Below are 22,894 nucleotides of genomic sequence, written 5' to 3'. Positions count from 1 at the left end.
AAATATATGAAGAAATTAACAAGAACAGATTATAAGACCTGTTAGAAAGACCTGAAGATAAAAAGGTGAAGAATCACTTCATTGAAAGCAAACTACTATAACTAAGAAATGAAGAGAACACCTAGAAGGTGAGTGAGGAGACTTATAAGGCCATGCACGCTCCTCTGAGTAATATGCAAATAAGGAAGATGGAACAATACCTCTGCAGCGCAACTTATTGGAAGGCAACATTCCAGCAAGTCAATGTTAGACTCTTTATACAAGCCTTGTGACTGGGAATTAATACATTGTTACAAGGCTTGTATACAGAGTTGGACAATAATTTGAAGGAATGCTGCCATCCAATAGGTGACGCTGCAGAGGTATTGCTCCATCTCCCTTATTTGTATTAAGAAATGAAGAGGACGGCACTCAATGGCTTCTATTATGGAGAAGTCTTGTAAGAGTTCCATCCTACTTCTGTTTAGAATTCTTTCCACCCTCCATAAAGATAGAACAGTAGGATCGTGTCTCCTGATGTGTTATCTGAGGAGCAATTCTGCTTTATAGTGCTGTAAATTATTGCAAAGTTCCACTTGTCACTTTCAGCATGATTATGTTGTAGACACTGAACTTTCGGGCTATGGAAGAGCTGACGATAACAGAATATTGATTGGTGGGCTGGCATTGCCTTCTAACCAGGAAGGTGGTGAGATTTATTGCAGACTTAACTAATCTTTATAATGATTGATAAAGTTGACGTACGAGTAAATCACATGTAACCCAGAAGTTTTTCCATCAGTTTCTGGGTGATGTGATGTTTAATGAGCTACATAAATTATGTTTTTGGATGGAAGGTTATATATGTTTAGTTAGGGTTCCACTGCTAACTAAGGTTTGCAAATTCTCAGTGTACCTTGGGCCTACCCACCACCTGTAGGGCACTTGGATGTCTCCTGATCTGTTCCAATGTTGAGTGCTAGAAGCAACTTTATTGCGCCTCATCTAATCCTTAATGCGTACCTGACATTTTAGATGACTTTTCATAAGATGCTGTGTGTTTACATGAGAAATAACACTATTTGTGGCCATTACATGACTTGTATCCTACATTTATCACCAGTTCTCCATCTCTAATTCTCAGTTTTCCCTGAGCTGGTTGGTGTAGACTAGCTTCTGTGAAGTCTTCTATGTACTACTACACACATAGGAGAGCAGGATCTTATTCTTTCTGTAGCACACCCTCATAGGTAGCACCAGCATGGAGGACATTATACTGCAGTGCTAAGCAGTATAAATGTGAGTTCAGTAGCTGTAGGACAATAAATCACTTAATAGTAACTGCAGCAGCATCTGTGAGGTTGTTGAAAATTTAGTGATCCTATAAAGACCACCATTTTGTTTTTAGATCAAAAATTTGTTACAGAGCTCCAAATTTCCAACATGGACAAAACATTAAACAAATTCTGGATGTCTGCACTTACCACTAGTAACACCTTGCTGCGTTGCCTGATTAATGCTGGTTGCACACACAGCTTTTTAAAAGCCACAGTATTTGTGTCCGTTTTTGAGCCAAAGCCGGAAGTCAATGCCAAAGGGATTAAAAATATAAAGGAAGTGCCTATCGCAGATAATGTTTATTTTTTGATGCTGGAACTAATCAAAGGAATATTAGCAAACTTGGAATAAGGCTCTGCGCACGTACATCATGTTCCGTCACATTTTATGCATACAGCACTATTCTTGTGGTCAAAAAGATGTAACAGCGGCGGACGCACTGCAAGACAATTGTGTCAGTCGAGCATCGCTAGTATCAGTCTCACCACAGACTCAGCAGGTGGTAGTGGATACTATTATAGGCCTTATTCACGCGACTGTATATACGCGGCTAGTGTAGCTGCGTCCAAAAACCGTGACCCTCTGCAGCATTGGATTCCAATGTATTCATTCAGATGAGCCATTTGTAGCCACGTAAAACAATTCACCATGAAAAATAGAACATTGGCGACCGAATTTATACAGCAAGTGAAAATATAGGTCTTGCCCTATCTTTTGCAGAGATACACTGGAAGCTCCCATAGACTTCTATGGGAGCTGAAAAAAAAGGTAGGAAGAGGGAGTTTAGCTGCGTCCAATGCCAGGACAGAAGACAACTGCTGCTATTTGAGCTTTTTAAGCATTAGCAGTCATTCCAATTATTTCTGCCAACCGAGGGATTTCCACGCCACCGCGTATATTTTCACCGATACGCCACCCATGTGAATAGACAAGAAAACGCTAAGTAAGATCAGGACTACATCGCGGCTATTCTTCATTTATGCAATTTTTTTTTTTGGGCCGCGATTTGCCAAGTGTAAAAATGCGTACGGCCATGTGAAAGAGGCCACAAGCAGATGTTAACAGAACAGTCTTAAAATGGATTGTTAATGGATGTAGGATTGCGACATGATCATTAACTTTGCAGCTAAACAGCAGGTTGATTAAAATGGAATGCCACAAAACAAAGCCTCAAAATTTGTGGTAAAACCATATATCGGCACACTTTTGGGCCATCCAACGGCTGCTGTGTCTGGCCATACCCTTAAAGAGGTATTCTCATCATGGCTGAGATCAGAATACCCACATCTATTAGCCATCCAGGAAATATAGAAACCACTAAATTGGGTATTTTACATTGTTTCTGTAACTTCCATAGAAGTGATTGGGGGTTAAGGAAACGGCGCAGCACAGTGAGCTATCTGTAACTCCTATTCACTTTTATGGGAGTTACAGAAAGCGCGTAAGACACCCAACTAATCTGTTTCTGTCATCCCAGTTGCTGCGTACAGGCAGTACGTGGTAGTCTTGGGGGGCCGTTCTGGAGACCAGAGAAGTTCCCAAAGGTGGGACCTGTATTTATCAGACATTTATAGCATATCCTGTTAATATGTCATAAAAAGGTGTGAGATGGGAATAGCCCTTTAAATAGTTTAATAATTGAAGTTAACACTCGGGCTAATTGAATGCCTCTCAGCAAGTGCAGATAGCGGTATTTTCTTTTATCTCCTTTGTGCTTCTGTTGAAATGTAGAATTTATCGAATTTCTACCCTTCCAATACAAAGTCTGTGTTGTTTCTTATCCCAACGTTCCTATACCCCAGTGACAAATGAATGCTACTGTCTGAAGCCGACAAAGGCTCCGCTAATTAGTCCATAAAGTTCACCCATTATCTTTATGGAACAGGCATCACTGCCAACCAAGCAAATAACTCCTCGCAGCGCCTGGCATCCAGATGGCATCTGCTACTTGTTTATTTAGGGACCGACTACTCCTTTTCCTCCTGAGATCCCAGTTTTCAAGGGCCCCAATGAGAGAAAATATGTTAATTGCTCTGCATCAAGTCTAAGAGTTTGTAACAAGATTCGATGAATCTCACAATCACTTTTCTCCAGAAATGAAGATATAGTACTTAGAACCTGCAGTTCTCGGCTTACTTACAAGACTCAAGTAACGATGACGTTTTGCAGGATCTTGCACCTATTCTTTCTGTACGCGTTTGTGTTGTGGTTTTTTTTGTAGTTTTTTTTTGTTTCATCTAAAACCTGCTACTTCTAGGTATAATAAGATTTCACTAAAGGGGTATTCCCATGATAGACAGTAATAACTTGTGCCAAAAATGTCTGATAGGTTTTGGTCCTGCACCTATCTATAAAACGACTACCAACCTACCTGGCAAAGGGCAAATGAATGAAACGGTGTCTGTGCCAAGCACGCTCACTGGATTCACTCTGTAATTCCCATAGACATTTAATGTAGAGAGCTGCACTCATGCACAGTCACCTATCCATCTATTATTCCCCTTGCTATTGGGCACAGTAGCCAAACATAACAAAAATCTATATAAATGTTGCCATCTCCACAATTGTATTGACCTGTATGCTGAAGTTAACATGTTATTTATGTCACATGTTGAAGACTGTGAAAATGAAATTAAATCAAAAAACAAAATCCCTTTTTTCCACCACCTCAAAAAAAAAAGTTAATACGTTTTTTTCCCCTCCAATATAGCATATGTTCTTCAAAATGGTGCCATTAGAAACATAACCGAGTCTTGTGCTGGGTGGGGTATGGATGAATGGTAGGGCAGACCTTGCTCCTCAGGGTTGTGTGTGTTTTGGTATAAAAGAAGGAGTGTGGAACGCAATAGGTTGCTATGTCATTGTTCTTGCAGAGCACAAGTAAGGTCGAATGCGCTGAGGAAGGTGAAAAGTTATCGATGGCCACGAGCTGAGAGAGAACATGAGAGTTGAGAGTAGAGCTAGACTATTTCTAACTGGGGGACCAATAATACTCTGGTTAGTCGGACCATCATAGCTGCGGTGTGGTTGTTGGGATTTGGATAAAAAACAGTTGACACAATTAAGATGGTGGGTATTGTAAAAAGGAGAGCAGATGTATGCCTATTTTAGGGCAAGGAAATGAGACAGCAATTGTAGGATTAAAGAGTATATTGTGCCCATGTATTACTGTAGTGAAATGTAACCAATCAGTTTGTTTTTAGATATACTGAAGGAATGTCTTTGTGTGGATTGTATAAGAGAATATGCTTCCTTTCGTTGGGTGTTTAGTTCACTGAATGAGTCTACCGATATAATAAAGTGTCTGTTTTCTGAAGAAACAGCCTGGGTATGATTGGACTCTACAACATTGTAAGCTCCAGTCATGAACCTACTGTGTTGCTGGGAAAGTGAAAGTCCACCTTTGAAAGACTGAGTGCATAGTCTTCTTGAGACAATGTCTGAGGAGTTGCACAAGACTCAATATGTAAACGAGAGAGTGTTAATACATATAGAGACTTGATCCCACATGGGTAGAAGAGACGTTATTGTGTTTCCAACAATCTTAAGACAGTGTCCAGCAGTAAAGGCAACATTGCCAACATACATGAAATATGTGTTGCAACATTCTGAAACTTTGTCTCAAGTTAAAGAGATTGTCACCATGTTTTTGCAGCCTTCACTGAGAGCACCATAAGGCAGTGCCTGTCACACCAATTACAGTGACATGTCTGCTGTGCAGATCTGTGCAGTAGTTTTGGAGAAACCTGCATTTTATTAGTAGCAGACAGATACAGAACTAATCCTACATATTCATGAGCTGCAGCTAGCCACACCCACCCATCCTCCAGCCAATGATTGGCAGCTCTTTCTATGCACAGCAATAAGCAGAGAGCAATCAATCAATGGCTGGAGGGTGGAGTGGGTGGGACTAACCTGCAGCTCAGTACAATTAAGTCAATACTAAATTCATATAGTTTTTCAGTATCTTCCTACTTTTTATCTTTGTATCATCACATTAAAAAACCCCTAACATAGTTTATTTTCCCGTTAATGATGCTGTTTGAGGGGCAAATTATTCTTCTTAATGGTACCAATTGGTGATTCATATAATTTTTCAATTACTTTCTATCCCAATTACTTTCTATCCCGCATGTTGCCTGGTGAGATGTACAAAATTAGCTATTTCTGGCATGTTGATTGTATTTTTATGGCGTGCATCATGCAGGTTAAATATTGTACCAGTTTTTTTTACGTAGGTCATTATGAATGTGGCGATACCAGATTTATGATTTTTTTGTTTTGTTTTTACATAGCAAAGGGGAAAGGTGGGGTTTTGACATTTTTTATTTTTTATATTTTTAACTTTTTTTTTTTTTTACACTTTTTTCACTTTTTATATCTGTCCTACAATGGAACTTAATGGTCATCAATTTTGATTATTAGTATAATACACTGCTATACTTCAGTATAGCAGTGTATTATATTGGTCTATCAACTAGAGGCTCCTCATAGGATACCATAGATAGCAGACCTGAAGGCCATGGTCTAGCCTTCAGGTGCCTTAGCAACCCATTGGGACTCTGTGATCACATCATGGGGGTCTGATGGGTGGCAGAGGGCGCCCACTTCCTCTGTCCTTTTTTTTTCATACCGCAGCTGCATTTACTGTAGCATGTAATGCATTAAATAGCAAGAATTGACAGTTTATCCGGTCCCTACTGTGAGAACAGGTGTCAGGCTGTCACCAGACAGCTAGGCCCCCCGTTCCTACCAGGTTGGGGTACCTGTGCCAGTATTCTGGTGTAGCACCATAAAAAGGCGTATGAATCGGAATAAAGCCATAAAAAGACATATGGGCCATCACTGAGGGGTTAATATATAATTGCTGTGTTTTCAGTAAACAGTCTACTGCATCCGCTGCATCATATCTTGGTACTCAGCCCTCAGTCCATTATGACTCTTAATCCACCTGCACTGGGGGATTCCCACATGCCACTAAATATGTTGTAGGGTTTGGATTTTTTCGTGATATTGACTTTTGTGACTTTTTTTTATTGTTTTCAAAACATCAAAATTATCTAAAAATGTATCAAATGGACTGTGATTAATGTGCTGGGAACATTGTGGCTTTTAGAAATAGATTTACTAGATGAAATGTATTCACATCTTGCCAAATATATTCAATGTGCTGAACTAACAAAATGCGTAAACAGCCTGTTGTTCCTTTTAGCCTTGCATTTGTCCCAATGGACTTGTAGTCAATAGTGAAGGTTTATACTAGGAAGTGCAGGCAGCTCCACAATACTTGGTAAACATAGCCCAGTCATGTCTTGTTCTAGAAAGTCTAGTTTTTACTGGCTGTAACACATGAGTCACAATGATAAATGGGAGAGAGGGGTAATAAGAGACAACAGCAGCAAGTACAGATCCCATATTGACATCAGTAACTTGTTGCACTAAAGTTCAACATTGAATGTATTCCATTTCTTCATCCATGTTGTATAACAAGGGAAAAAACATTTCTCTTATTACCCCAAGCAGTGTTACTTATTTTCCACACTGGGTAATAATAAGAGACACGGCATCCGCTCCCTATACTGCATCATACACTGAGATGTTATGGAAATGAGACAAGGCACTACTGACAGGACAGCTGCACCAAGTTTGCTTTTCATATGTTAATTAGACTTAACATTATATGAACTCTGAAAGTTATGAATCAACTTTCGGAAGACCATTTTTCTGAGAACTTTGGAGGTGGAACATCAGTCTAAACAGTCTGAACAGATGCAACCACTCACATCCAGGTCATTTAGTGCCCCACCAAGTTTCCAAGTTCTTCTCCTCCATGAATTCTGCCACAAGAGTGAGTAATTCATGACATGCTGGTCCTTCGCTACAGCTTCCAAACACTCGCAGATATTCTGCCAAGCTATCTTCAGCTTCCTTTGATAGCTTTTGTTTCCATCCTCCTCTAACCCGTATGAGACACTCGTCTTTAGAATGTCTATTAAGTGAAGACTTTGGCCCATTGTGACGTCGAGCAGCTTGAACATCTCTGATGGCAACGTCCATGCTGAAATTTGCATAAGGCTTAATTCCCACATGCACATATACGCCACGTTTTAACACCCAGGGGCGTATACGGTACCCATGTGAAGCATTGGTTTGCAATATAGCCTTTCACACGGGCAAATATCCGCCGGCAGCGCGAAAAATAGAACATATTCGCAGCCGGCGCATATATGCTCAGCCAAAACATAGTTCCAGAAGGCTCTTTATGGCCAATATACGCCGGCGGGTCCTATAAACTCCTATGGGAGCAGGGAAAGAGAAGGGAGGGGGAGGCAGTTATGCAGCGTGCAACGCTGTCAAAAGTTTACAGGTGCCTCTATATAAGCACTGGAAGGCATCCTGAGGATTTTGGCAGAGCGAGGGTTTTCCGGGGTGTGACATTTTTTCGCTAAAAATGACGCTTGAGGTCGTGTAAATGAACGAGAAAATGCTGGTCTTGATTGTGGAAGAACCCCCATTCAGGCGCTTATATGGAGCGGGTGTGAAAACGTAAAAATGCTGTCGCCGTTTATGCGCTCACGGGAAAGAGCCCTGAGGATACGTTTTTTGGGGGGGGGCGTAGTTTCTAGACATCCTGATAGTGTTAATAAGCACTTAATGTGCAAAGAACAAGGACAGACATAATAATCTCTTATTACCCACATGTGAATCCAAAATGGGGGAATAAGAGACGCATGCACAGAATACACCCATGACCGCTAACACATTGTCCTTGGTTTTCTTTCTGCCTGCAATTTCTATCATTTTAATAGGAACATCATCCAGTTGCAGCAACCAGGTGTGATTTTTATAGCATTTTCTGCCCCCAAAAAAACTGAATTTGATTAAAAGCTCCATTTTGACCTGTGATTCTGCAAGTGCCGGTGTTTTATCTCACTCTCCCCTCATACATTCCATAGATGCAGAAACCAGAAGCTGAAATAGTGGATGTAGTGCTATATTTTTTTGCAAGTGGCTGTGTGGCTACCATTAATCCATACAGGTCAGCTTATCGATACTAATAGTAACATAGTTTGTTAGGCTGAAGGAAGACAATGTCCATCCAGTTCAGCCTGTTTCCACCCCCAACCCCCCCATGTTGATCCAGTGGAAGGCAAAAAATCCCCAATGAGGCAGAAGCCAATTTAGCCCATTTGGGGTAAAAATACCTTCCCGGTAGCACTGTGGGCAGCTCAGAGCGGCCTTTGTTGTTGGCAAGAGGCACGATTACTATGCAACTATCCCTAATAAAGGACCTCTGTAAGATGCCCAATGAGGTTGGAGAGGAAGACAATGGAGAAGACCAGAGGTAAAGAGATGTCATAACTGCTCAATTAGCTTAATGATGAGGATAAAATTAAATTGGATATATCTTTGAGACAAACGGCCAGAGATGCAATAAGAAAGTGAGCCCAGGAAGGCTTGGTGGATTACCCAATGGAGATCCAAGTTGTGTTGGTGATCATGATGTTTACTGTGAAAGTGGAGACTCTAAAGAGCCTATCATGGGCACCTAGCACCACATCAGGTGACCAGCCCCCCCCCCCCCCCCCCCCTCCACATAGTGTCTATTACTCTATTTAATGCTGGCTGTTATTTCATAAGTCGGGAGTCTCCCACGAGGTGAAGCAACTACACACCGGGCCTTCATATTCAATTATTTGATTATAGAAAATGAAATCAGCAGAAATATTAAGAGTGTTGATATCTTGTGAGTAATTGCTGAAGTCAACAAAGCAGAAAACTATTAGCTTGTACATTATGATAATGAAGTTATAGTGTCAGCAAACACTTCAGCCTTTGATACCAGGGGAAAAAACATGGTAAATATATGCAGCTGTTAATCATCCCGGTATCTCGTGAGCTTCCATCGTCAGTGAAACGGAATTTATTATGGGAAGGCAAGACTGAAAAATATTATTCATAGTTCTTCTTTATGACAAATGAGAACTATGTTTGTTGTAGAGCTAAGATTCGTTTTCTCGTTATTTCCCCCCTTACAGACACAGCGCCACTCTTGTCTGTAGGCTGTATTGCAGCTCAGCCCCATTTACTTTGTACAATACGAGAAAGCCTATGGAATACAATGGCACTATTTCTAGCAAAAATACTTTTTTTCCCCCTACTTCCAGACAATCCTTCTTAACTGCGGTGATTTTTCCAAAAACGGATTACATGGCTATGATTAAAGATTACACCAATTTAGATGTGTGTGTGTGATTTATATTACCTGGTGCCCTCTACTAGGGCTATACAGCTATACTATGTGGTCTTTCAGGTGGCCAAGGACTTCTGCTACTACTCAAAGCAAACTGTGCATCAGTATTCAGACACTGCATGCTGCCTTCCGATTGGGCCGTGCCAATCATGTGAGCAGTAGTGGACAATCAGAGTAGCGTATAATGTTTTAAGGCCGTTTTACACGGACCGATAAATTGTTCAGATTCCCGCATCCGGTGGGAATCTTAATTATCATTCAGTGTAAAGGCACGCCCCGACTGAACGCCGAATGAGAATTTGTTCGCTTCTCATTTGTCTGTTAGTTTATGCATGCAGAAAACTGAACGACTGATCTGCCCATTTAAACAGGCAGTTGCTCAATTATGAACGACTGCCTGTTTACTGTGAATGAAGGGCAGAATGATCCCTGGACATACTCCGCCTGTGTTCAATAGTGATGATTCTTCCTGTGTAAAAGCATGATCATTGCTGGGACAACCTGTTGGGCATCTGCAGCCGACAAGTCGTTCTGTGTAAAATGGCCCTTAGACTTCTAATTCATTACCACTGCTCAGTGCGCAATGCATATTCTAAGAAGCAGCGCAGCCAGCTTGAAGACCCCCGAGGCGCCCCAGGAACAGGCGAATAAGTAGCAGTACACCCATAGAAGAGAACACCAGGTAATATAACTCCCTCCTTCTGGTCCCGGGACAAATTTATGTTGCTCATAGCCAATGACAGATTCCCTTTAAAGGGGGTTTCTGGGAGTAAGAACACAATTTTTTAGGGGTAATATTGTAAAATAAAGAAATAAGCCACCATACTCCCCTCCTCCCGTCAGACCTAGGAGGCCCAATTCCCAAATAGCATGTGGCGGTCACATGCCGTATATTGTGCATGTGACTGCTCAGCCAATCACAGCTTTCAAAAGTGATTTTGTCATGAACAGCATGTGACTGTCGTATCAACTTTGGGATTGGAGCGGCAGGACCGGACTCCTGTGTTGGATGGCGGTCCAAGCAGATCTAAAGTGGTCTATTTATTTATTGTAATCATTTATATAGCGCATACTTATTTCTCACCATAAATCGGAGTATCGGAAAGGTTATTTAGCCCAGCCGGACCGCCACTGGTTGGAAACCTCCTCTGCAGGGGTCTTTACTCGTCATCCACGGACTTGCAGCAAGTCATCGGGTCTTCTCAGGTTAGATCCCGTACTGATACGTCTGTAGCACTTTCGTAGCCTGAGCAAGTATTAGTTCCCGTCTTATCCCTGTTGTTGTGATAATCTCCTATTAAATGGTTTTTCTTGTAATCATTCCCTTTCAGTTACACAAGATGAAGCTGAATGTGTTCATTGACAAGATGAAGAATGGCTTTCTATACCTTTCTGAGCAAGACATTGCTGCAGCGCTCACGACGGACAGCAGACACAATGAGGAGTGTCAGATGTGCCAGAAGGTACAAACCGCAATTGTAAAAGATGGCAAAAGCATTTCTTGTGTAATTAGTTTTGTCACATTTTGCCTTTACAGTCATCCGTGAGATATAATATGCCTGTCAGCCATTGGTATTATAAAATACAATATCTGCTGCTTTTATGTGTTCCTTCTCTTCTGGTTATTATGCCGAAGGATTTTATACAGAATTACACAAAAAACGCCAAGATGTTCTAACTGTATACACACATACAGTTCACAGCTAAGTCAAGGTAACTGCATAGCCCCTAATCGCCGAGCTGCACCTGTACCTGCAACCTGAAACCACGGCAAGTAAAGTCGCAGCCCAGCAATCAGCTGTAATCCACATGCATTTAACACAGTTTAGCCGCGACTCGTACGGACACGCTAAAATCACTGACGAATGTAGCGAATAACATTGATTATCTAGTGACCATGGCGCCTGCAGTTGGATATATTAGGCAGTTGTTGACCTCAATGTGTTGGAAACAAGAACAGGCAATGTTATGCATCTTATATTTGTGACTATCCAAGAGTCAGAAAATGAAATTTGCTCCGGCTCATACGACACAATTTACCTAATTTTCAGTCTCACGCTTGGTGACCACACCCACTTTTGCACAACAAAAATTGGTGAGTGCTGAGAAAAGTTGCACTTTTTTGCAGAAATATAGTGTGTTATGATTTGTGACTTTTAAGACAGAGATTAAACCAAAGCGGCGATAAACGGATTTTCGCGTGTGGATTTTCACCGCAGAAGGCCTGTGATTCATCGTGGAAATGAATTTAAAATGCTTGTGGACAATCGCGGTTTTGAGAGTTTTTCCGCACAGATCTACACGAATGTACAGTGAGCCATCCGCATGGAAAAAAAAAACGCAAGCCCAATAGTGCCTTCACCCATCTCCCTGCCTGATCTTCAAGCAACCTGTGAAGGATCCCCCTACAAATCCACAATTTAATTGCAGATGCGTTGTAGGTCAGACATTTCCAATGGAGCCTGTCTGCGCAGAATCCACGCTAAAATGGAGCATGCTGTGATTTATTTTATGCTTGCGGATTCCGCAATTCAAATCCACATGTGTGCGCGGAACTGCGGATGCTCATGCTTTCCTATGGGGAAATTTAACAGCGGATCGTCAATATGGGTGCTGATTGCGGATTGCGCAATTCAAATCCACCCGTGTGCAGAGGGGCCCGTGTGCTGCGCTTTTTCTGCCATCCAAAAGCTAAGCAGCTGGGTGGAAAGCAGGTGGACCCTATTATAGTCAATGGGGTCGGTTCGGCGGTGGGGATTCCCCTTTTCGGCTCCCCTAACAGAGCAGGAAAGCGAAATCCCCAATGCAGAGGCAAAACCACCCTAAACTATTTTTGTATGATAGTATGATTAGTCAAAATAAGTCAAATCCACCCTTGGAGTACATACACACTGGCTTTATTTCCATTTGCTTTTTGGACTAAAACATTGGTCTGAAAATTAGACGGAAATCACACCCATTTATTTGGACATGGCCTTTTTATTTACTCGGACGAATAGTCCAAGTAAAAAAAAATAAAAATAAAAATAAATCGCAGCCTGTCCTACTCTTGTCTGATTTTCTAAAATGAATAGCACATGCCGATGTGCGGGGTTCCGTACATCAGACAACACACAGTGTCAGTGTCCGAGTGCTGTCTGATGCAAGTTGCACCCGAGAATCTTGGACATAATTTTGCAATCGCCCGTGTGCAAGTAGCTTAATTACTAAAGCCTACAGCTATCGGCTGTAAAACCACTGACAGGTGAAGGAAATAAGATCAGCTTATTGCAATGGGACCTATCAGGGGGAATACATTGGGCAGGAAAAGACCAATCAGTTCTTGAAGTTGACGTTGAAAGTAGTAAAAATGTAAGAATTTGAGTGACTGTGACAAGAGCAAAATTGTGATTTGTAGATGACTGGGTTAGAGCATCTCCAAAATGGCAAATGTTATGGGGTGTTCCCTATGTGCAGCGATTAGTGCCTACCAAACGTGGTCCAACGGCAACCGGGTGCTGGACGACCAAGGGTCATTGATGTGCATGGGGAATGAAGACTGCTCATCTGTCCAATCCCACAGAAGAGTTACAAATTAGTACAAAATTACTAAAAAGTTATTGCTGGCTATGATAAAGCAGTACTTCCAGAACAATAGTGGGAAGAGTAGGGATCGCTGCAGAGCACAGAACCAGTGAAAATAGGACTTTAATGATAATAGGTTTGAATGCCAGACTGGCATCTTCATCACATATACAAGGTGAGGAAACCAGTGCGCTGTTGCTAGGCATTATCTGTAAAGTCTCAAGTGGACCCGTGTTCTGTATGCCAGTAGTGATCCCTACTCTTCCAGCTTTTCTCATAGAAGTACTTACTTGGCATTAGAAGGATCTGCAGTTGACTGCTCTGACCAGTGTTGTGTCTGCAGTAGAACAACCACTTAAAGTTAGCACATTGTTGCACTGCTTTTTCTATATGATGGGGATTACTGCATTATGAGGTGCCGTGCCTTTTTTCTTTTAGTTACAGTAACAGCTGTCAGATCACAGACTGGTCAGAATACCCACGATGACCCCTGTCCACTACTGAAAGCACTTACAATGTGCACATAAACATCACAGCTGGACCATGGAGCAATGGAAGAAGGTGGCCTTGTCTGATGGATCACATCTTCCTTTAGATTATGTGGACGGCCAGGCATATGTGCATCGCTTACCAGGAGAAGAGATGGCACAGATCGTGAGGAGCCTTTTGAGAGAACCTTGGCATCCTGGTATCAATGCTCCCTCACTATGGAGTATGGAGCCCCTCAGTCCAAACTCGGATTCTCCCAATATATATTAGTCATTAGTCTAGTAACATCTCTTCCATTCCCCCTATTTAATTTGTAGTCCGGTCTGTTTGTTCTCATGTTCTGGAGGGTGGCAGGCTACACTGTTCCCATCCGCTGTTTTTTTGTGGATTTGCCCATTATCTCTCCCCCTCTACCACATCTGCCCCTTTTTGTGTCTGTCTCGTCTCCCCAAGTTTTTTCTTGAGATTACTTTATTTTGGGGACCCCCCTCCTATATTAGGTTGCACTACAGCAGACTTTTGTACTCCACAACTTACATATTAAGCTCAGTCGAGAAAGAGAGACTTTATGGGCCCCGTAGGGCTCCTGGGCCCATGTGCGACCGCACCCTCTGCACCCCCTATACTTATACCCCAGCTCAGGGCTATGTTCTGCTGGGAAACCTTAGGTCTCGCCCTTCACATGGATGTGACTTGTACCACATACGTAACTATTGTATAGATAAAGTACATGCCATCATGCCAGCGGTATTCCGTAATGACAGTGCCCTCCTTCAGAAGGATAATGTGTCCTGCCGTACTACAGAAAAACTGTTCAGGGATGGTGTGAGGAACATGACGAAGATCAAGGTGGGGAATACTTAATGTCAGGGTCTTATGGTTGGTTAGAGGTCTGAGTATATCATCTTCCCATCTATGCAAGCTGCACCCGAGCCTCAGGCACAACTTGCATCGGACGACATACGGACACTTGTCTGATCTCCTTGGACACAGCCTGTCCTATGTCTTGTTGGGCAGGAATAGGACATGTGATCATTTTTTTCACATGGACCGTCAGTCTATGTGAAAAACGTTAATCTACATAGTTCCATAGGCTATAATGTGCTGCCTGTGAATTAACACGGATAGCACATGGCTCCAAACATGCTAGTGTGCCGGAGGACTAACTGGCTTAAACATTTCCAAGTTTCAATTCCACTTCCAAAATCGCTGCCAATGCCGTTATTCTTGAAATTTAGGCTGGTTTCACACAGATGCGAGGTGTTCTTCTGCCACTTCTGTGAAACTCTGATCCTCTCACAAGCGATAGCGGATCAGAAGTGTTTCCCATTAGGAAACCTCGCATGCACATCGAACAGCCTGCAAGAGCCATGCAATGTATTTAAGGTCCAATTGAAATCAATGGGTGATGCGTTCCAAGGAAAATGAAAAAAAATGCCGCGATATTTTCCCTTGCAGCATCGCTCATATACACGACTCCATTCGAAAGAATGGAGTTCATGTTTACACGAGTTTTGTGCATCTCACGAGATTCACGCCCATGTGAAAGTAGTCTTAGAGGTGGACAACCAATCCTGATTCAGTCCTGCTCACAGCAGATATGTAACAGTATCAGTGTAGGTAATGTATGTGAGCTAAACCCAGCAGCACTACAAAGCTCTCCTATCCTGGACTGCAGACCGTTCCCTACGGTCATGATGATGATTATCCGTTCAGTCACATCCGACCCTCGGTCACTCCATGGATCAATGTTCTCCATGCATTCCTGTCTTTCACGGCTTCTTTCAGTTCGGTGATTGACATGTTGGTGGTGGCCCTGATTGTATCCAGCCATCTTGTTCTTTGTCGACCTGATCTTCTCTTCCCACTGACCTTGCCGAGAATCAGTCCTGTTTCCAGTGATTAGCGCGCATCACGTGGCCAAAAAAAGAGAGCCGCTGTTTGATGATTTTGCCCTCTAGTGATATTTTCGGTTTGCCGCGATCTAACATGACTTTGTTGGTTGTCATGGCGGTCCAAGGTATCCGTAGCGTTCTCCTCCAGCACCAGAGCTCAAACGCATCCATTTTCCTTCTGTGTGTTTCCCTGCACGTCCAACTTTCACAACCATACGCCGTTATGGGAAAGACGATTGCATCGACCAGTCTGGATTTTGTTGCGATGCTAATATCCTTGCTTTTCCAGATCTTTTCCATTCCTTGTATTGCATTCCTGCCAAGTGTAGTAATCCGCCTCTTGATCTCGGGTCCAGGTTGCCCATTGCAATTGATTTTGGATCCAAGGAAGATGAAATCTCGAACTGACTTCTCCGTTGGTAATTTTCATGTTCACTGTACCGCTGCCTACGGCGGTCATGACTCTCGTTCTCTTGCTGTTGAGGTACAGTCCCATGCGTTCGCTTTCCTTTTGCACTCATTGGATAAGGTATTCCAGGTCCCTTTCACTTTCCGCATGCAGGGTGGTGTCATCTGCATATCAGAGGTGGTTGACATTTCTGCTACCGATTTTGATTCAGTTTCTGCATACAGATTGGGAAGGACTGGTGATAGAATGCAGCCTTGCCGTACGTCTTTCTCGATTCCATACCAATCGGTGTTTCCATAAGCTGTCCTGACTGTTGCTTCTTGGTTGTTATAAAGCGACCCTATAAGCTGTTCAATATGTTTTGGGACGCCCATTTGCTTCAGACACTTCCAAAGCTTGTCATGTTCGACAGAATCAAAAGCCTTGCTGTAGTTGATGAAACATATGTAGACGTCCTTTTGATACATTGTAACAAAGTGCAGCTGCATGGGGGGGGCAAAATCAGGATGAATTCAAGCCTGTGAATGGAAGGCCAAGCTCACAGGACCACAAGCGCCACTGTGCAACACGTAAATTTATTGTGTGCGAATCTCTTGCTCGCCAGCACACAAGTATGCAATGACATGCCCACTTGCTGCGTGCCACCAATCCCAATGCACTATCTTGGAATATATGCACGCATAATACATGCCAACATAGTGCATGCTGTAATTTCTTCTTTTTGCGTGAGTAATATGTGCGTGAAAAAAACACTGGTGTGAATGGCCCTATAAAAATCAATGGCAATTGGTATCACGTTCCGTGCTTGGGAAAATTGCTTGCGTGACGCACAATGACAATATGCCCGTGAGAGCGGCCTTTACTATGTACTTATTCCCTGCAGGGCTGCTTATAATAGAAATAGTTTTCATCCTCTGCAGTATATGACAGTATAGCTAAGAGGTCTGCTTTTGTAGGGAAGGAAATTAGGAACTATATTGTCACCTGCCAGAAGGGGAAGGGCACTGATTCTGTCCAGAGAATGCAGCAGTGATTAGTAGCAGCAGCAAGGGGGGTGCATATAAGAAAAAAAATGATGGAAAAGTATTTTATATGCTAATAAGACTTTTAGTATAAAAAGAACTCTGAGAATAACCACTTTAAGGCCAGCTGCACACAACCAGATTTGCATGGAGGAATCCAGGGATGGCGTCCGCCCCTGGGTTTCGCAGCAAATACCTTCCATAGCTTTCTATGGAAAAGTGATTCTTCCTGCACACGAGCAGAAATCAATTGCAGTTTCTGCACTGGAGGAAAAATTGCAGCATGTTCTATTTTTGTGTGGTGTCTGCACGGACAGCTTCCATTGAAGTCCATGGAAGCTGTCCAACCCGTGACCCATCCGCAATTGAAAAAGAAAATGTGGAAAAAAGATTGTACTGCGCATGTCCGACGGCAGGCTGTGCAGACCATCCGCAGTACAGATGAAGAGAATTAATGACAGGTACCCACGGACACTGGCTGTGCACAGGGTCGCATTCCGCTGCGGGCTCCCAAATGCGGAATTTGACCCTGGCCTAAGAGCCTCTGAGAATAGATGAAAGGATCAGAGGGTGCCATTGAGGGGTGCACATGCCATTAAACAATCATTTGCTTGCAGCACTAGATTACTTGGCAGGCCATGTCAGCATGGACTTGCTCACAGCACCCAAATAAGTTTGTAGGTGAATGTTCATAAAGCAGGTACACCATCTCCCCCTGCTGTAAGGAAGTGGGAGTACAGTCATTAAAAATGCAGGAATGTGCCAGGCAGACTGTTGTGCTAGATCAGCTTTATATAAAACTCCAAAGTTTGGTAAATAGATGTATGTTAATACAATATTGGGGAAAAAAGCTGTATACACAAGAAGGTTGGAGATTTGTAATCAAGAGAATGTGCAAAGTTACATCAATCTTTTTATTAGATGCTTTGGAGCAGAATAATTGGCTGTAGGTAGATCTGGCCTTTATTATAGGAAAAGGAAACCACATAGTGACATTTAGAAAATATGCTATTAAGCTCCATCAGCCCTCAGCTGTCTCAGAGATCTCACCTCTGTGACTGTTACAAGCTACTTGAATTATCAGATGATATATTTGACTTATTCTTTAAGATGTGCGAGACCTTTTCATCTGCTTACCATTTTTTAATCTTTTTTCCCTCTGCCCTGTATTTCCTTAGAATACTATATGTCCACAATGTTTCTGGCTGGCGCAGCTGATCGGTCATTGGTGGCTCAGCTGCTTTTACTGCATTGCTCTATCGACATCTAGTGGTAACCCTTGAAATTAACCGGTGCTATATATTACAGTGTTTAGAACAGCGATTGCCAACATTATGCGCTCTTGTTAGAAAGTTAAATATCCTATCATATTTAGCCATGATCGAGACACAAATATATATATATATATATATATATATATATATATATATATATGCAAATACATGAATAAATGTGGGGGTAAATGCTTCTCTTGAAGGGTCAATTGTGCATCTTTGAAGTAGAGACCAGTACAGTTGTGCACAATCTTCTGACACTTTAGAAGAAAAGCAAGTCTCAACGTACACTGGATGGAGAATAAGAATTTGCAGGGTGCTGCAAAATTTGCTGCTGCAAGAATCCAAAATCCACAGGGCTAAATGCAGATTTTGATGTAGAATTGCAGATTTAATTTTGCATTAAATCTGCACCTTAGCTGTGCGGATTTTGGTGCAGAATTTTTTGCAGGTTTGCAAACTACGATTTGGTAGAGGAGGGGGTGCTATAGCAGCCAGAGACCTAGCAGTAGCCTCCAGGTTTTCCATGATTGTCAGTGTACAGTATACTGCAATACAAAATTACTGCAGTATATTATATGAAAGTTCAGAAGATCGCAAGTTCAAGTCCCTTACTGGGACAAAATCCACCTAATTGATATCACCATTCCTATAATAAACCATACAATACAATTATTGCATTACTTATTCTGGACATTGAACACTAAAAAGAACACCTTCCAAATGCAATAACACAGAATCAAAAACTTGTATGTACTCCAAAATGGTACCCCCCCCCCCCCCCCAAACTATAGCTGGTCCCATGTCATATTGGCATGTGAGGATGCTACTCCACCTTTCGTCTTTGGTATTGACATGCAGCTCCTGAGTCTAGTGACTTGATGTTCCATCTGTAATTCCTTGCACACCGTGAGCAATTACCATTACAATGTATTTATAAGACTACTGAAGAGGATAAAGGAAATTGAGCACATCTAAAAGCTGTTGTCTATGTGGCTTTGATCTACTGAATAGGAAGCATTGAGAGAGCCTCCCTGCTATACGGCTAAATACATACAGTCATACAACATCAAACCATACTAATAGACACTCAGTTGGCTAATCAATTTGTTTCAGTTTCTCAAGAAAATCCAATGTATCATGTATACGTTGATCAGGTAGTTGGAAAACAGATCTCTATGTAAAACCAACAGATAAACAGTATTTTGTGATATGACCGTTACCATCCAGACCATATGATTGACACTCTTCCATGGAGACAACTTGTAAGAGTTAATCGTATTGTTCAGATGCAGGTACGGTTGATGTTACAATCATTGAAACATGTAAAAAGTTTATGCAGATGGGTTACCCCTCTAGATTACTGCTGAGACACAATCACAAGATTGTCCATGGTTGGTCTAATGTTGCTTTGGGATGTGTTAATATTCTGTCTAGGATTCCTTTCAGAATTTAGCAAGGATATTGGTAATATTAATGGAGACAATTAGAGGTTGCCCCCAGATTGCTGAATGTCATTATCTGCCTTTGATGGCCTATAATGAGATTTGAATCCACAAGATAAATGAGTTAAAGCAGATATTGGCCTTTTGAGGAGTTTGTCTCAGACACATTTTAGGCCTTTGAGGAATTTTTCTTGTTTTAATTGTTCCAATTGTAGTAATCTCGTCAGAGGTGATTTTTTTTTCACACGACAGTATATACGCCGGCCATCTGATAGAATGCATTTTTTTTTACATAGCCCAGAGTATATACTGTCATGTGAAAGAGCCCTAAATATATAAGACTTGCTTGTTACCCACGACTTCGTCTGCATAGAATTTGTATTTTTTATCTTGTCAGTGTTTTTCTGTATATACATAAAAAATTGAAATAGCGAAAAGAATGTAACTGCAGTCTGCTGTCAGCGCAGTTCTGTACATTTTTGTCATCTTTTGCTAGGATATAAAGGTTTTCTGGGATGTATACATGTGAGCCGCCACATACAGCTGCCCATGAGAAAAACATGTTTTTTTCTAAATGTACACCTGCTACCTTAAGTGTTTGCCCTTCAGCGTTATTGATCATCATCACAAATGCTATTTTTAGAGGGAATTGCAGCCTTCTGAGTTAAAAAGGCAAATCTGTTGGTATTATCGGAATGCGTGGAATTAAAACACTTTCTCTTTTTGCTATTACAGTCAGAATAATGGCCCTTACAATATTTCGCCCCAGGTGTGTAATCTCTAATCATGTGCTGTTGCACAGTTTTGGCGCATCAAGAGTACGCATTAATAGGACCGGAATGCCAACTTTTAATGGTTGCTATGGGTAACACGGATTTTCTTTAAAATCTGAATCCATGTTAATGCGTCTGTTGTTCAAGTTTTAATCCCAGGCAACACTGAGTATCCCTGCTAGCCTAATAATCACATATGTGTGGCAACAATGTTTGCTCTCAGGGGATTTCCAATTGTGTAGGCCTAGTTTATGATATGTACCCCTTTCACCCCGCCTAGCGCGGCACTGGCGCTGGAGCGAAGGTGCGCCTGCGTATCACCAAATAAATCTGTCTTGTCGCGCTCCCTAGAGAACTCTATACATTTCCGGCATAAAACGTAGCCGATGTCCTTCCTCAGCATGCCAGCTATCTCCCTGTCAAATTTCATCAAAATCGCTTCAGCGGTATAGCTGTGAAAAGGTAACAGACAGACAGAGTTCCTTTCGGATTTATAATGTTAGTGTGGATTAAATCTTGTGCTCATGTAGTATGATCTATATTGGAGAAACAACTATGAAGATATAGGAGCAGATTAACAAACATAAGGGTACTATTCATAGGCGGAATTTAGAACTACTCGTCTCCAAACACTTTATAGAAGCAGGCTCCTCTATTAGCTAACTCCATGACCATGCACTACCTCTACGTAGATGGGGGAGACCAGGAAAAGCTGCTCCAGAAAAAGAGAGATGCAATGATATCTACTGTGGATATGCTATATACCCCAGAGGTTTAAATTTGGACTTTAGTCCCCATAATTCTTAAGATATCTCTCGCTCTTGAAGGGTCGTCTCTCCTCGGTGCTGATGCTTTTATTGTGTTTTGTCAAGTTTTAAACAAAGAGATAAATGTGTGCAATCATTATGCATTGCGCATGTATTTCTATATTGATCTGTACTTTATACATTATATGTCCTTTTGGATTTCATGGAGCTTTATGTGTCTATTATTTCTTATATGTTTTTTATCTCTTCAGATGGCTGCTTGTGCCGGAGATCCCCTTGGAGCTATTTGTTTTGTCAGATATTTATAAATTCCGAACAGATTATTTCCATTTCCTATTTTTATAGTGTAAAATTATTTGATTTTTATACAATTGATGTTAGAATGCATCGCATATTATACTTCTCTATTAGAGATGAGCGAACGTACTCGGTAAGGGCGATTTCGCAATCGAGCACCGCGATTTTCGAGTACTTCACTACTCGGGTGAAAAGTACTCGGGTGCGCCGGGGGGCGGGGAGAGGCGTGGCGGCGTGGGGGGTAGCAGCGGGGAACAGGGGAGAGCCCTCTCTCTCTCCCTCTCCCCCTCTCCCCCCCACTCCCCGCTGCAACCCCCCGCGCCGCCACGGCGACCCCCGAATTTTTTTGCCCGAGTACGGAAGTACTCAAAAATCGCGGTATTCGGGCGAAAAAGGGGCGTGGCCGAGCACGTTCGCTCATCTCTATTCTCTATGTATAGACATTTTATAGTCATGCCATATGCAGGGTTCTATAGGAACTTGAGTTCGTATAGGCGCATGAATATTCCTATAATCGTGCGCATGACAGATTGCATTTGTGAAAGAATATTCTTTGAAGCCACTGGAAGTTGACGGAGGAAGTGCCTGTCGGGGATATGTGCACTAATGTAGAAGGAGCGCCAAGAGTAGGCGGCTTCTCCATCACAGCAGCATTTAAGCAGCAGGTGACATTTTATCATATAGCAGAGGTGTAACTATAGGGGATGCGGTTGTACCTGGGCCTAGGACAATTAGGGGGCTCATAAGGCCTCTCCTCTCCATATAGGGAGCCCAGTACTATGAATAAAGCATTATAGTTGGCGGCCCTGCTACAGGTTTTGCATTGGGGTCCAGGAGCGTCAAGTTGCGCCCCTGCATATAAGGCCTTATTACTAAATACTCTGTACCTACTGGTTTATAGACACATTTGTAAAATTTGTTTTCAATCTGGATGGGATGTATATGCTGATGTTATATTGAGCACATCCACTACTTTGCCATTTATTTACTGACTTGTATAATTTACATGTGCTTGAAAAAGACTATTACAGGGCCGAAACATTGCTGCTTCTGTGTACGTCTGGCTCAGAATAAACCTGCACTTGCTGGTATGCTGACTTCCTATTCTACTCTCTTTGGAGTTGCTCTATATGTGCATGTATGAAGGCCGGTCTGGTGCATTGCTCCTCTGTGAGGCGGGGGTGCTGCTCTAACAGCTAGGATGGGGTGCTGCTATCTTTAGGATATGTCATTAATATCCTAAACCTTCCTAAAGAGAATCTGCCACCAGAGTCAAACTGCCCAAACCACAGGCGGCATGAGCTCGGGAGAGGTATATAGAATGTACCCATGTATGTCTAAGGGTGTATTCAGACATACAGGTGATTTTTTTACGTGTAACTTCTGTC

General features: G+C 42.2%; 1 protein-coding gene across 1 annotated transcript in view; it reads left to right on the top strand.

Moving 5' to 3' along the window:
- CYB561 (cytochrome b561) overlaps positions 1-22,894 on the top strand; it is a 126,142-nt gene that overhangs the window by 60,875 nt on the left and 42,373 nt on the right. Inside the window, exon 3 of the mRNA XM_066586210.1 lies at positions 10,903-11,034. The gene's annotated coding sequence lies outside the window, so the exon portion shown is untranslated. The remainder of the gene's footprint in view (positions 1-10,902; positions 11,035-22,894) is intronic.

Source organism: Eleutherodactylus coqui, chromosome 13, assembly GCF_035609145.1.
Source record: "Eleutherodactylus coqui strain aEleCoq1 chromosome 13, aEleCoq1.hap1, whole genome shotgun sequence".
Classification (NCBI taxonomy): domain Eukaryota; kingdom Metazoa; phylum Chordata; class Amphibia; order Anura; family Eleutherodactylidae; genus Eleutherodactylus; species Eleutherodactylus coqui.
This window is presented reverse-complemented; position numbering and strand designations above follow the sequence as displayed.